Source organism: Meles meles, chromosome 6 (genome assembly GCF_922984935.1).
Source record: "Meles meles chromosome 6, mMelMel3.1 paternal haplotype, whole genome shotgun sequence".
In the NCBI taxonomy this organism is placed as follows: Eukaryota; Metazoa; Chordata; class Mammalia; order Carnivora; family Mustelidae; genus Meles; species Meles meles.
Genome location: NC_060071.1, coordinates 21,275,424 through 21,289,593, shown reverse-complemented (window position 1 = coordinate 21,289,593; position 14,170 = coordinate 21,275,424). Strand labels below are relative to the sequence as shown.

General features: G+C 55.5%; 1 protein-coding gene across 3 annotated transcripts in view; it reads left to right on the top strand.

Moving 5' to 3' along the window:
* Positions 1-1,442: 1,442 nt before the first annotated feature.
* Positions 1,443-14,170, top strand: part of APBA2 (amyloid beta precursor protein binding family A member 2) — a 245,337-nt gene continuing 232,609 nt past the window's right edge. The window contains exon 1 of one of the 3 annotated variants that reach the window (XM_046009954.1): positions 1,443-1,511. The gene's annotated coding sequence lies outside the window, so the exon portion shown is untranslated. Of the gene's footprint in view, positions 1,512-3,196; positions 3,250-14,170 lie in introns of those variants that run through there. The other 2 variants (XM_046009956.1, XM_046009952.1) reach the window with 2 other exon arrangements.

Genomic DNA, 14,170 nt, shown 5'->3' with positions numbered 1-14,170 from the left:
AAATAAAATTTAGCAATCTTTTATGTTATATGGCTTTTTAAGTTTCATGGAAGACTTGGGCCTTTCTTGCTCCAAAATTCTTTCAAAACCCTCTGATTGGTGACGGTTGGCTAGAGCTCACCAGATTTCGGATTCCTGAGTGAGGCAGAGGCACTCCTGTGCCACCCGCCCATATTCACAGGGGCACAAGGCTGTGCAGACATTTCCAGGCATAAGGTGCAAGGTAAGATGAAAAGATGAATGCACTTGGATTTCCTACTTGATATTTAACATCATGGAATCATTTCTTCCCAATTGTTTCTATCCAGTCATTGGCATTTGGGGAAAAGCTGGGACCCTAGCAGGATGGATGAAGCTGACCTTTTTGTTGCCTGGACGAACAGAATGCTTAAGTAGGCAGAACACAAACAGTGGAGATAAGCGCACCTCAAGGGCAAGGGGCAGTAGGTCAGGAATCTGCCCCTGGCCCGCTTTTGGGCTCTGCCTTCTTGGCCTTTGCTTGGCACTTGGGCTACAAAGCTGCCTACAGGACCAGTTTCCCCCTAACTGGAGGCTCTGGCCCTCTGGGTCACTGTGAGTGTTTATGGGGCTGACGGAGGGGACTGGGGAGTGGGAGGGAGTCCAAGGCCACAGGAAGTCTACCCCAAGTCTGCTGCTGGCGCCAGTCTGGCTCAGGATTTAGCTTTCCCCAGCCCCTTTCTCTCTAGGTTTGGGCTCTGACCCTCAGAGTACGGGGAGAAGGGTCTCCCCTCTCCCCCACGGGGGCCTCCACTTCCTCCTGTGGGAGGAATCCTCCTCAGAACTGCCCCCACCACGTTTTCACCCTAATCCAGCCAAAGGACAAAAGAAAACAGAAGGCAAATCATCAGGATGTGGGGGAGGAGGCACCTGAGCCCTTGCACTGAGCCTACTAGGTGCACTCAACCAGGTAGAGCCCTCGGGTTACTCCATCTGCCCCAGGACCGCATGAAAGGGCCCCAGGGGTCAAACGTGACCCTAGCATCTTCAGCACAACCTTCAAGGGCTTCGGGGGGGGGGGGGGGGGATAATTCACACTGTGGTGGGTGCATCACTGAATCGCCTTGGGAGGTGCGTGGGTATCTGGAAAAGGACGAGGTTACTCTCCATTCAGGACAGCAAGGAGGGCGAGGCCCCAGGTAGGGGAGGTCAGCAGTGGAGGGCTCCGGTAGCACAGGGAATTAGGAACAAGAGGCTGGAGAACACGTGGAATGCAGCCCGCGACTGGGGGGCTTGCGGTAGGGGGGGCCCCTCCTCTCAGATGGGGCTTCCCGAGAGGCTGCGATCCCGGAGGGCTGCTCGCCCGGGGCCTCCACAAGCCGCCGCTCGGGGCCGAGCAGGGCGCGGTCGCCGCGGCCCCTCCACGCCGCACGCGCTCCCGAGCCCGCCAGGGGGCAGCGCGGGGCCCGGGGCAGAGTGCGGGCGCGGTGGAGCTCGCCTACACCTGTTCGACCCGCCTGAGGACCAGACCCCTACGGCTCCCGATCCGGCAGGTCCGAGGCGCGCCCGGGAATCGGTGTGCTCCCTAGGGCTGGGGGCGGTCGAGGCGCCGCGGCTGCCAGAGCCCGGGCTTCAGTCCTTGTCCCCGAGCCCAGTCCCTGAAGGACCCGGGCCCCAGGTGCGCCCGCCGACTGTCCGGGCGCCGGGAGGGGGCTGGGCATCAACGCATCTTTGTCCTCCCTTTCTTCCCGCCGCACGCTCTGGCCCGCGGGCGTTTTCCGACCCGCGGCTCCCGGGCGGGGGGCGGCGGGCGAGGCGGGGCGAGGCCGGGCGGGGCGGGGCAGGGGCGCGGGGAGCCGTAGGCTGGTGCGGGGAGCGCTCGGCGGCCGCGCCGCGTGCGCCCGGCAGAGGCGGCCCTGCGTGCCGTACGCCGCGTCCCGGGCGCGCCCGCCGCTATTCAGCTTCCCGGGCTCATTAGCAGTCTCGGTGTGCGGCTTCGCGCGGGCTCACAAAGAGCTACGGCGGCGGCCCGGCGCTCGGCCTCGCGGACGGAGCCGGCGGCGGCGGGGCGGGGGCGGGTGCACCCGCGCGACCCCGCGCCCAGGCCAGGTAAGCAGGGGGTCGCGGCCGCAACCTGGGGGCGTCCGGGCCGGCGCGCGGGGGTGGGAGGGTGCCGGGGCGCGGGGCGGGGCGCAGATGTTGCGGCCGGAGCACGGCCCCCCGACGCACGGCACTGCGGGGCGGCCGGGCGCCGCCGGGGTCTGTTTGGTGGGGGTGGGGGGGAGCCCGGACCGGCGCCCCCTCGACCGGCGGGCGCGCGCTACGAGGCCGAGCCGGAGGCTCGCGCATCCCGGGCGGGAGACGCCGCGGTGAGGGGCGACCGTGCGCGGACGGGGGGCGCTGGCCGGCGGTGGCTGCCCGCTTGGGTCCCGGGGCTGGCCGGACGGTTGGTGCGTTCCGCGGCCCGGCTTGGCGCTGGCAGCTAGTCCCGGTGCAGGGCAAGTCCCGAGTTTGGGGTCGCTTCTGGGGTTCTTGCCTCCCGGGAAGGCGAGTGCCTATCTTCGCCCCTCCCATATCCCTTCATAATGAGGCCCAGAGGGAGAAACTCCTCAATTAAAAATTCCTCCTCCTGGTTCCCCTGGGCCGCCGGCGCGGGGCTCCGGGTGCGGCGCGACCCGCCACTCGCCTTGGCCCCTTCCCTGCGGCGCGGTTGCTACGGGGAGATTGGGCCATTGATGATCCAAGCGAACATCGAGTCCCCGACCCTGGAGCTGGGCGGCGGGCGGCTGGCCTCGGTGTGCAGAGGCTGGGGGCCAACTTGCCATGGGCCGGGCGCAGAGGAAGGGTCCGGAGGGCTCTGGGGAGGGGCCCGCCCTGTCTGAGCCTCGCCGCGCGTGGAGGCTGAGATTGAGCCTGCTAGTCCTAACTTCATATTTACTTACAGAAGGAGGACTTAATTTTTTTTTTTTTTTTCAGATCTGTTCGTTTAATACCTGACAGGGGCCAGACTCAAATCTGTGGTTAAAAACTCACGGATGACCATGCAGACCGTGAAGTCCCCCAAATCAGGACATCTTAGCCCTTCGTCCCGTGGGCCGGGTTGTCCCCGGCCTCTTCAAACCCTGACCCCCTCTCTGGGATTCTGTCCCCACGCCCGCCCCTGCTTTGAGAAACCACAGAGGTTTTAGAAATAATGACCTGAAAGCTTCGGGAGTAGCAGCGGGACAACTTTTCCCCAGGTGCCCATTTGAGGTACTCTGTGGGTACCCAGAGCCTCGGGGTTAGACCCTGGTGAGTTGGTGGTGGGGACTTCTCCTCCTGTGGGCAGCGGCCACCGTGCCAGGCACGTGGTTCTGTTTCTCTGCCCAGAGCTGCTAGGATGTCTTGCCCTAGGTCCTCACTCCAGGCTGCCTGTCTGTGCTGCTTTGCATTTGCAGCAGGGTCTGGAGAGGGTCTCCTGATGTGGAAGCCATTGGGACTCTGAGCAGTGTCCAAGGAATTTGTGGACTAGCTGGAGCTTGCTGGAGGTCCCAGCACTGAGCTGGCAGCCTCTCCAGGGGGGGTGCCACCAGCCCTGGCAGGGGGACCCCTGCAGCAGTCTCTAGAGCAGGCCTGGGTCTGGTGATTGCACTAGCAATGGGGTCCTGCCAGGGTCTTCTGTGGGAGCCTGAGTCTCTCCAGATCTCTTGTCATTTGTTAGGGATCATGGTGGCGCCCCTCGCCCCATGGCCTGCCTTTCCATCTCCAGAGTACTGGGCTTCTGCTCCTGGGAGACGGGCAGGCTGAACCAGATGGGGTGTGTGTGTGTATGTGTGTGTGTGTGTGTGTGTGTGTGTGTGTGTTTGTGGTGGGGGTAGAATGAAGCTGGTGGTGGTCAACTTCTATGCTCATCCCACCCCTGTGTTTCTTTCTTCTGGCACCCAAAGCCCGATTGGGGCTCATTAACTTGTTTGCATTACCATCTCCTGAGTAGCTATAACTCTCTCCCCTTTTTATATAAAATATTAGTTTCACAGGCATAATTGGTGGGGATGGATTGTGAAATGGAGGCGCATAAAGAATTCAGTTTGCCAACCAAACTAAGAAACACTGGATAAAAATAAAAGATAATTGTAAAAGACACCAGTCGCACCCCTGGAAACTGAGAGGGAGCGCTAAAACACCTTGATTTTTCCTAGACACAACTGAGGAACTCAGAGGAAAAACACATTGGATGCGGAGGTTAGCCTCAGGCCGGGCTTTGTATGGATCGGGTGTCCTGAGGCCTGTCTTGGGGGAGAGATGTACAGGTCCCTTCTGGGCCTTAGTACCTCCCTGTCCTGGCTCTACATGCTTGACCTAGTGACTCAATAGGTGAGGGCCTCTGGGGACCCCACAGTCTGAATTCTTGGAGAGACCCTTACTTTCAGGGGAGTTAGAGAGGGCTAGGGGCAGGTGGGCACAGAGGCCCTAAGCACATCCCCAGCAGGCCTCAAGGGACTTCTAGAAGCAGGGCAGAAACCAGGACGCCTGCCTTGCAGGTTGGCCTGAGAGAAATGGAAAGAGCGAGAGAGAGCCTGGAGTGGTGGTAGCTCCGAGCATGCCAGGTGGCTGTGAGGAATGCGGATATGGAAACACTGTCAGACAGCTCAGTCCCCAGCGTAGGTCCCGTTTGATGATTGCTCAACAAAAGGCGGCCCAGGTGCCTGTTGGTGGTTGGACCATGTGCCCACAGGGAGGATTCTGTGACTCCATCCTCCTCTATGTGTCCCCCGCCCACCACCTGGGTTGGGTCCAGTTCGTGCCTCCGAGGAGCCTGCTGGCACAGGCTGAGTCAGCTGGCGTGGGCTGTCTTCCATCGCCTTTCCCAAAGTCAGTTCATTCTCTCCCTGTTCTCTCTTGGACACACGAGGGAGCCCAGGGAGGACAGTAACCTCAAGGTCACAAAGCCAGGCTCTCTCTGTGGGGCTCATGGTTCCCTAGTGTGCTGGGGAGCCCTCCATATTGGTGAGGTGCCATTGCTTTGGGAATTAGGATTTCTCTGCTGGCTATGGGGTTTTGTAAGTTGGGCTGCATGGTTGCCTCTTGGCAGGTGGGGACCACACCAGGTCTGATGTTCCTTGCTCAAGTCCTCTGTGGCTTCCCAGTGCTCACTCCACAGCCACATTCCTTGGTCCGATTTTCTCAACTTCCTTTCCTTGTTCCCAATCATGGTCCTTCCAGGCAGATGGGATCACTTCCCAAGCTTGCCCTGGGTGTTCCCACCCTTTCCCCTTGGCTTGGAGCCCTTGTGTCCAACCTTGAGGATCCCAGCTACATGTGGACTCCTTTCTTCTTATCCCCTTGTCCTCAAATTTGCCAAGCTTATACATGCCTCAGGGCCTTTGCACCTGCCTTCCCTCTCCTTGGCACAGCCTCCTCCAGATGTCCACCTGACTTGGTCGCTCACTTACTTCAGTTTTATGGTTCTATGCTCCCTGACCGCCCCCCATAATTTAACTTTACTCCCCCCACTTTTTTTTAAAACCCTGCTTTGTGTTTCTTCTTCGTATTTAATGTTTGATTTGTTATTTATATACCTGTCTTTTTATTGACTCTTACCACTCCAATGTAAACACCTTGTTCTCTCTACTCCTGGCAGCTAGAACAGTGCCATGTACCACCTCAGTGCTCCTTGGTGGATGGATGAATGAATGAGTGAGGCCCCAAGAATGGCCCTCTTCCTTTCAATCTGGCTTGGGCTCCTCCTTTTCCCAAGCCTCAGGGCTGGAACTGAGCTGTAGTCACGTTTGTATTCACGGTTGGTTGGCTCCTTCCTAGAAGTCAGCACAGAATCTGGTACTCAGTGGGCAGACAGGAAAGAGCTGTGGAATTATACCGTGCAGGTGTGTTTTCATATAGGCCAGGAGACAACATGGTTGGAAAGGCAATCTGGCCCAAAGAGCGGGTGTCCTGATTCTTCACAGAAACTCCTTTTCGGATTTTCGGTTGTTTGGATGGTGTGCCGTCAGATTCTCCCTCCTGCCAGAGCCAGCTCTGTGTTGTCCCTGCAATCACCTGGGCTGTAGAGGCACTGGGAATGAGGCACTCTCTTACCCAGGTTCCCTTTTCCCTCCATCTGGATGTTTCTAAGCTTGTCTTGTACCTTATGTCAGACCCGGCATCTCAAGGCTCCCAGCCAGTCCGCCTGCCCCATGTTTGCCAGCCTCTGGCTCCTGAGCTTTCCCCGCCAGATCCTCCTGCCCTTGCTGTGGTCTCATGGGGGAAGGTGCGCTGGTGGTATCAGGAAGGAGGCAGCCTGATGTTGGGAAGGATGGTGGGGTTGGGAGGAGTGAGAGCTCCATTCAAGGAACCTGGGTCTGCCACTCATCCTTGGGACCTTGGACAAGTCATTGGCCTTGGGAGCCTTTCTCACCTTCTGTCGTAACGGTCTCTCCTGCTGCTGTTTTGAGACCCATGTAACTATGTATACAGTTCCCAGTATCGAACTGATGCTCAACGTCATTACCAGGCCTAGGGCTGTGCAGGTGTGGGGGTGGGAGGTGTGGCCTCCAGGCTTGTTGTGGTTTCTGCAATTTCTCTGGGAGTTTGAGGGGTCAGGTTTGGTAGTTTCAGCCACAGCCTCGTCAAGAATGTGGGAGCTGTTCTCATGTCAGGTGCTACGTCTGTTGTTTTGTGTCTGAAGGACCAAAATTAAGAAGGGGGGAGGGAAACACGTGGTTGAGTTTCCTGCATGTACTGACTGAGAAAATATTTTCGTCTCGTGGCGTTCTGGAAACCAGTGCGCTGCAACATTTGAAGATGATTTCTCATTTGGCGCACGCTGGTGGGCACTTGCGTTGGTTGAGTTCTGTTCCTCCATGTTTGCTCTTTTCAATACCGAGGTAGATCAGTTGTCTCACCTTGGCCACAGGGAGGCAGGCTTTGGAGAATCCCTGGGGAATGCAGGGCCATTCTGGGATTGTGGCTTGATTGGGAGAGAGCGCGAGGCGAGGTCCCTGTGCTCCGCCACAGCCCCCCTTCCCATGGGGGCTTTGTTTGTATCATACTTGTTTTCCAGCTGGGTGGGGGTGAGCAGGATGTGATCTACCCAGGGGTTAATTTTCAACATGTGTCTAGAGAACCTGATAGCTGGTGACCAGTGGATCTGAGTGCTGGTTGGCAGTTGGAGAGTAACAGACATGTCACAGGTGATCCAGGGCCCGATGCGGGGTCAGCGAGAGGGATGGTTGGGAGCGTGCCATCCAGCCAAACAGCGAATACTGTTGGAGGGTGTGTGAAGGTGTTTTCCTTTTTGCACTGGAAGCTCACTGGGATTCTCTGTCCCTCCTGTCCCAAGCATCAGCCGTGAAGACAGACGCTTGGGTCTGAAATGCTCAGACCCTTGTTCTGAACAAACATGAATCCATAAATAGTCAGGAGGACAGGATTTGTATTTAGAATTCTCAGTTGGAATATATCTATAACGTGTACATATTTCTCTCTACATACGTATATGTAATACATATCTATGTCTTTTTTAATTTGATGGGTTTCGTATTCCTGGAGTTGATTCCCCGCCAAGGCAGCTCTCTAAATTTGAATTTTTCTGAATTGTTGTATGCATCGTTAATTTAATAAAAATATATAGTGTATCATTTTTCCCAATTGGTTTACTTATCACTTGTCTTGGAAAAACCCGTTGGTTCAATACACTGACTGAGTGAACGCGTGCATTTAGGGATGATGGATTTCTCAGGTCCCCCTGGCAGAGACTGTGCGCATTGTTCAAATAAAACACAGTTTACGTTTCTCGGTCTTTTGGTGCGATAAGTGAGCCATGTGCTCTAACATCTGTCCATATTACCCAGAGCTGGTGACAGCTGTCATTGGTGGGGTAGAGTAGGAGTGGGGCCTGTGTTAGGAATCCGAAGCTCTAGAAAGCCGGGCTCTGCCTCCAAACAGCCAGCGAACGCCCCTGCTTAGAGTTTGACCTAAATTCTAAAAGGTCACACATAGGTCTGTGCTCCCTTTCTCACCAGCCACTGAGTTCCACGGAGTTATGACGATAAAGTGAGATAAGGTGTGGGCAAGCGTGTTGTTATGATGAAATGCTCACTTAACCCTGTCACTGGGGTTAGAGAGAGAGAGAGAGAGAGAGAGTGTGTTTCTTTCCAGCTTGCCTGACGGGCCTCGGGTGCCAGGCGCACCTTGGGTCCCTGACCGGCACTGGCTGGTCACAGCGAAGTGGGCAGATGACTGATGGATAACTGATCCCGGCCACGGGTCCCAACGCTGCCCACTTGGCCTGCCTGCTGGATCACGGGCCCCTGGGGCAGGCCGTGCTTGGTTGTGCGATGGCTCTTTTCTCCAGGGAACGGTAGTGGGACAAGCCTGACCCACGGCCCCTCCTCGATGTGATTTCCTTTGTGTACACGGACTGCGAAGTTTCTGCCTGTGGCCTTTCTCTGCCCTTCGGGTGCTGGACAGGAGCATGCCAGCGTAGGGAACAGCTGGGCCATCTGCCTTTGGTTCTCACGGGGACGTACGTCTCTGAGCTGGTTCTTGGGTTGGGAACTCTGAGAGCAGAAGGTCCTCCAGACCAAGAATGCCTGACTGTGCCTCTCCTTTGGGCTTTAACAGATTTCAGCTTCTAAATTAATTGCATTTCATTAAGTAATGGTTTTGTTCTTGATCTCAGGCTGCTCCGTGCTTAAACAGCGGTGGTGGCTCGTGTTGCTCGACTTCCTGGGATGCCCTCAGAGGCAGGGGCACCCCGGACTCGCATCGACTTCTTGTGGGGAGCTGCCTTAGGGGACCCCTAGATCTGCTCCCCACTGCTGGCTCTGAGAATCCCTGCTTTGACTCTCTGTCTGTGTCCCTCTTTTCATCTGTTATGCAGGATGGCTTATGTGCTAACGGACACAGCAGGGTGCTGGGCACTTAAATGGCAGCCCTGCCCCTGTCATTCACCTGCTGGTCCCTTGAGGAGTGGGGTCTTTGCAGTGCAGACACTGTGGACGGGGGCCTCTGCTTTAGAAAGCCCTGAATGCTCTGCTGGGAGCTGCATCCATCCATCCATCCCTTCATCCACTCCACAGGTAGTTTCTGAACACCTGCTCTGTTCTGTCTTTCCCAAGTCCTGTCTAGAGCTGGGTGAGGTCAGGAGAGAAGGAGCAGAGAGGGGCCACTGGCGACTGTGGGATGGCATCAGAGCCCCCCGATTCTGGCTCTGGGCCCACAGCCCTCCTAAAGAAGCACAGACGGGAAGGTGTGAGAGCCTAGGCCTCGGGGTGGGGTAAGTCATGGACCCCCTCCTGGAAGGGTGGACAGGTGTACCCCTCCAGAGTCCAGGCCAGAAGAACCCTCCAGGCAAAAGGGCCAGCCTGGTGTTGGGCTTGCAGGGAGGCTGACTGTGTATTTGGCATCAGACACAGGTAGTGTGTGCACATCAGAGCCGGAGATGGGGGAAGGGGTGTCCTGACCACCAAGGGCTTGAGCTGCTTTTGGGGGGCCCTGAGGCATCCTTGTGGTGCAAGGGGGACACGGGGGGTGGATAGAAATGACATGAGCTTTGCTGAGAGATCTTTAGGACAGTCTTTTCCATAATCAGGCTTTGCCACCAGTTAACATGGGAGAGGGGCTCATGGAGCGCTTGGGGAGGGGCGTTGAGAGAGTACTGGGAGGGGTTTGTGGGGAGCCCACACATGGCTAAAGAGGGGCAGGGCCCAGCCTTGCAGCCCTCAGAGCCACGTGGCTCCAGGGGCCTCGTTCCTTACTGTCTTATGTGGGAGGCGGCGGCTGCTGCCAAGTCTCAGCCTGGCCCGCACGGATGTTTAATTTTACCTTTTAGAGATTTAGAGGCTTTCTGATTAAATTGCCACTGTTCTCCTACAAAAACGACAAAATCCATGACAAACCATAAATCACGTTATTAATTTGCTCCCATAGAGTTAACCTCTGCGGCTCTGCTGACTTACGGGAAGGACGGTCATGCAAACAGAGGAGCCCAGTTTCCAGTTGTCAGTGAGCGTGGAAAGACCAGGAGGACGAGGTCGCAGAGGCAGGTGCTGCCTCAGCCTGGCCGCCCTGCCTGCTGCGTGGCCATCTTTGCACTGCCTGCTGGTCACTGCCAGGGCTCCTGGTGGCTTTCTGGCTCTCTGTAAGGAGGGGGCTGACTCCTTATGCAGAGGGGACCGGGAAGGCGTGGGGCGGTGGCAGGGGCAGGGGTGAGCTGCAGCTGCTGGACGGCTGTGCCGTGGCCAAGAAGCTGGGTTACCAGAGGTCTCTGCAGGCTGGTCAGCTCCAAAGAGGCCCTCAGATGCCTCCTGTCTGTGGCCCGGACTCCCCAGGGCACCCACAACCTGTGTCCTCTCTTCCCCTTTTTGGCTCAAATAGGCTACAGTGGCTTTTCATTCCTGGGTTACAGTGGCTCAGAAAACATCTGTAACAGGTTGCTTTCCTTTTGGAGAGGAGTCCACCTGTTTTTGGCTTTGGCGCAGCGCGAGGGGGGGCGTAGGGTGAGCACCATTCCCTCCCATGGGGCCCGTGGCCTGGCCCTTGTCACTGCCTGCCTGCCCACCCAGGCTTGGGTGCTGGCTAACGTATCCTTCGTTGCTTACTGTCAAGTGCCACATCTGGCTTCTAGTTGTTGGACCAATTAGACACCGCAATTTGTTGAGAGAAAGCTTCATATGATGGAGGGTGGTGTCTGTGTGCCTAAGGTGATCCAGCCCACACACACACCCCTCCAGCTGCATCAGGCAGGGAGGAGTGGGGAGGGGGCTCTGAGAATCCTGTGCTTCCAGGACAGGGGGTCTCGGGGCTCACTCTCCTGATGGCTTGATCAAGGACCTAATACGACATTGCAGTTCACTTTGAGCAACTCCCAGAGCTGCTTTCTTCCTTTCTGGCAATAAAGAAGCCAGCCCATCCTGGGTTTAATACCCAGTGTTTCAGAGCAGAAATCCAGTGGTTCCATCCGGGGCGTGGCAGCTTGCCTGTGCTCATGCATGACACCCACAGCAGGGACCAAACGAGCGCTTTGGCTGAGGAACTGGCCATCACTGCCTACTGAGGCGGAAGAGGGCTTTAAAGCCACACATATTTGTGGAAGTACAAACAGAGTTTACTTTCTTAATGGACAGCCTTGAGGTGAAATGAGCTTCGGTTTCATGGAAGTAAAAGGAGACATAAGTCATCTATTTGGGACCAATTTATTTATTTACTTTTTATCTCACCACCCTAATTCCTGAGAGAGGTCCTCAGGCTCTCATGCATTTTTCTTGTTCACACCCGTCCAAGCTGACCGAGACCTGGAGTCTGTGATGGGGGTTCATCATCCAGGATTTGGGTCTGCCGATCTGTCGGACACCATAGGACCTCCCATCTCAGGTCCTGATACCCAAAACCTTTTTTTTCTTCCCCTCCTCCACACACATGTGCTTAGTGGGATATATTTTAACAAATTACTCCTCCTTAAATAATGCACTATATTATTAATAAGAAAAAGGCTGACAACTGGGTAGAGGAAGGGGACAAGAGACACTTCACCTGAAGAAGGTCCAACAAACATACGAAAAGATGCTCGACTCTCTTAGTCAGCAGAGAGATGCAAAATAAATGGTAGATGTGTGCATTCGTCAGGGGTCTCCAGAGAGACAGAATCAATAGGGTAGGGTGTGTGTGTGTGCGCGCGCGTGTGCACGTGTTTATCATGAAGAATCCGCTCATGTGATTGTGGAGGCTGAGAGTCCAGATCTGCAAGCTGGAGCCCTAGCAAAGCTGGTGGTGTAACTCAGTTTGAGTCTAGAAGCCTGAGAACCAGGAGAGCCAGTGGTGTAAACCCCAGTGTGAGGGCAGGAGAAGAAACGAGCTGTCCCAGGAGGCAGGACATGAGGGGTGAATTCCGCCTTCCTCTGCCTTTTGTTTTCATTCAGTTCCTCTGTATATTGGATGATGCCCGTCCATGTTGGGGAAGACCATCCATTTGACTAAGTCCTCTGATTGAGATGCTGATCTCATCCAGAAACACCCTCACAGAAACACCCAGAGACGCTTTTGGATCCGGATCTGGGCTTGTCCGTTGGATGCATGAAGTCAGCCATCATGATGTGGTATCATGACACACATATCACAATGGCTGGAGTTAGCAGGGACTAGCTGGTGTTGGGGAGAATTTGGAGCTGCGGAAACTGCTGTTGATTGGGGTATCAGTTTCTACAACTGGTTTGGGAAGCCGTTTTATGGCGTCAACTAAAGCCAAAATTACATATACCCTCTGACCAGCAGTGAGTGCCCCTCTGAAGGGAACTGCAGGAAAGATAGAGCATATGGCTACTGGCTGATAAGTGGCTCCTAAAGAAATCATACCCTGATCCCTGGAACCCATGAATGTTAACTTAGATGCTAACTTATATGTGATTAAGGGTTTTGAGATGAGATAAGCTTGGGTGTTCTGGGTGGACCCTAAATGCCGACGTGAGGGTCCTTCTGCGAGAGAGGTTGGGGAGGGGAGTTGGAGGCAGAGAAGGAGGCTATGGAACCACAGAGGCAGAGATGGGAGCAGTGTGGCCTCATGCCAGGGAAGGCTGCCAGCCCCAGCAAGTGGAAGAAGAGAGGAATGAGTTCTCCAGAGCCTCTGGAGGGAGTGCGGTCTGCTGACGCCTTGATTTCTACCCAGCGAACCTGCTTTCACCTTTCTCGTTCCTACAACGGTGAGAGAATCCATGCTTGTTGGTTTAAGCTAAGTTGGTTGGGGTGACTTGTTAAAGTGGGCACAGGATGCCAGTACAGCCATCAAGAGGCAGGTGTGACGGTGCCCATGGCAGCGTGGTTGTCATTTCAAGCTGCAGACCACGCAGGCGCCCATTAGCAGCAGGCCCGCCCGGCACGCCTAGGTTTACTGGCGCACGGAAGGCCACAGAGCAAGCCGTGAGCACTTCTGTGAGTGCATGCAACAGTGTGGATGAGTCTGGCCACATACCATTGAGTGAAAAAAACCTCAGACCCCTGAGTCCCTTACTGCACCTTTCCTTCGATAGGAAAGTCAACGGGCAACTCTAGTCTGTGTAGCTGGAAGTCAGGTTGCCCTTAGGAGGTAGTGACTGGGGAGGGCATGGTTGGGCTGGGCTGGGCCGGCCTTTTAGAAGTGCTGGCAACATCCCATGTCTTGATCTGGGTGGTGGTTTGCGTGGGTGAATCCCAATTCACGATACGAAACTTTCTAGCACATGTTCTTCGATAAAAGCTGAAAAAAACAAAAAAAGAGCAGTACATCATCTTGAAATTCTCAAGGAGAACTTTCAACAGACTGACTCATGGCTTGTTTCACTGCTGGAACAATAATATCAAAATCAAGATTACAGTTAATGTGAGATAATGAAATTTTGCCATTCCGACAAGTGCTTATTAATATTGAGATTCGAACCGTATTTTCTAAATGAAATCAGAGAACGTAAACCCAAGGAGGATGCTAAGATCCATATGCAGGTAATTGATAATGGATAAGTTATCTGGATGAAATGAGTTTTAATTCCTGCATGTGAAGGGAGCCGTGCTCTCAAAACCAGACACAAACAAGCCAATTATGTGAGGGTCAGATGCTGTGCGCTGTCAGGTGAGTGGGAGGGAAACCAGAGAGCTTTAAGAAGCAAGAGCGGAAGGAAGTGGTGTCTGAGCTCTGGGCCAGCCCTGAAATTTGGGGGGAGGTCCCAAGGCCTCGTCTGCCCATGCAATCTCCAGGCCACCTTGCCTGCCACACAGAGGTCCCCAGAGATCTCTGCTGTCTGCCCACACCGCTCCCTGGCCTGTTTTTCCTACCCCTTCCACCTGTGAGTTCTCTCTCATCCCTCCCAACCCAGGTCGGGCAGCCTTGCTGCTGTGCTGCATAGCTCTGTCCCTGAGACTGCCCTAAACAACCAGCTTGTCTCAGTGGTCTTTTCCATGGTTTCTTCCGGAGATGCAAAGGAAGCAGGTGGTGACACGTGGCAGGAGTGTCCGTGCAGCCTCGGAGGTTCCATGCATGTCTGTCTGGTGAACTGTCAGCCTTGACCTGGCGCAGGGAGGGCGTGGTGGCGGCTTCAACACGGCCCTCTGAGAGGTGTGCCCATATAGGCAGAGGCTGGGGTCTGTGGGGGCCCTGGGCCCATCGGGAGCCAGCCTGGTGCTGCAGGGCAGCCCCAGCGCTGGTCCAGGCTGATGTTGTGATGTGCTGCAGGGGCGTCACTGAGGTTTTCGGAGCAGGTTCTATGTA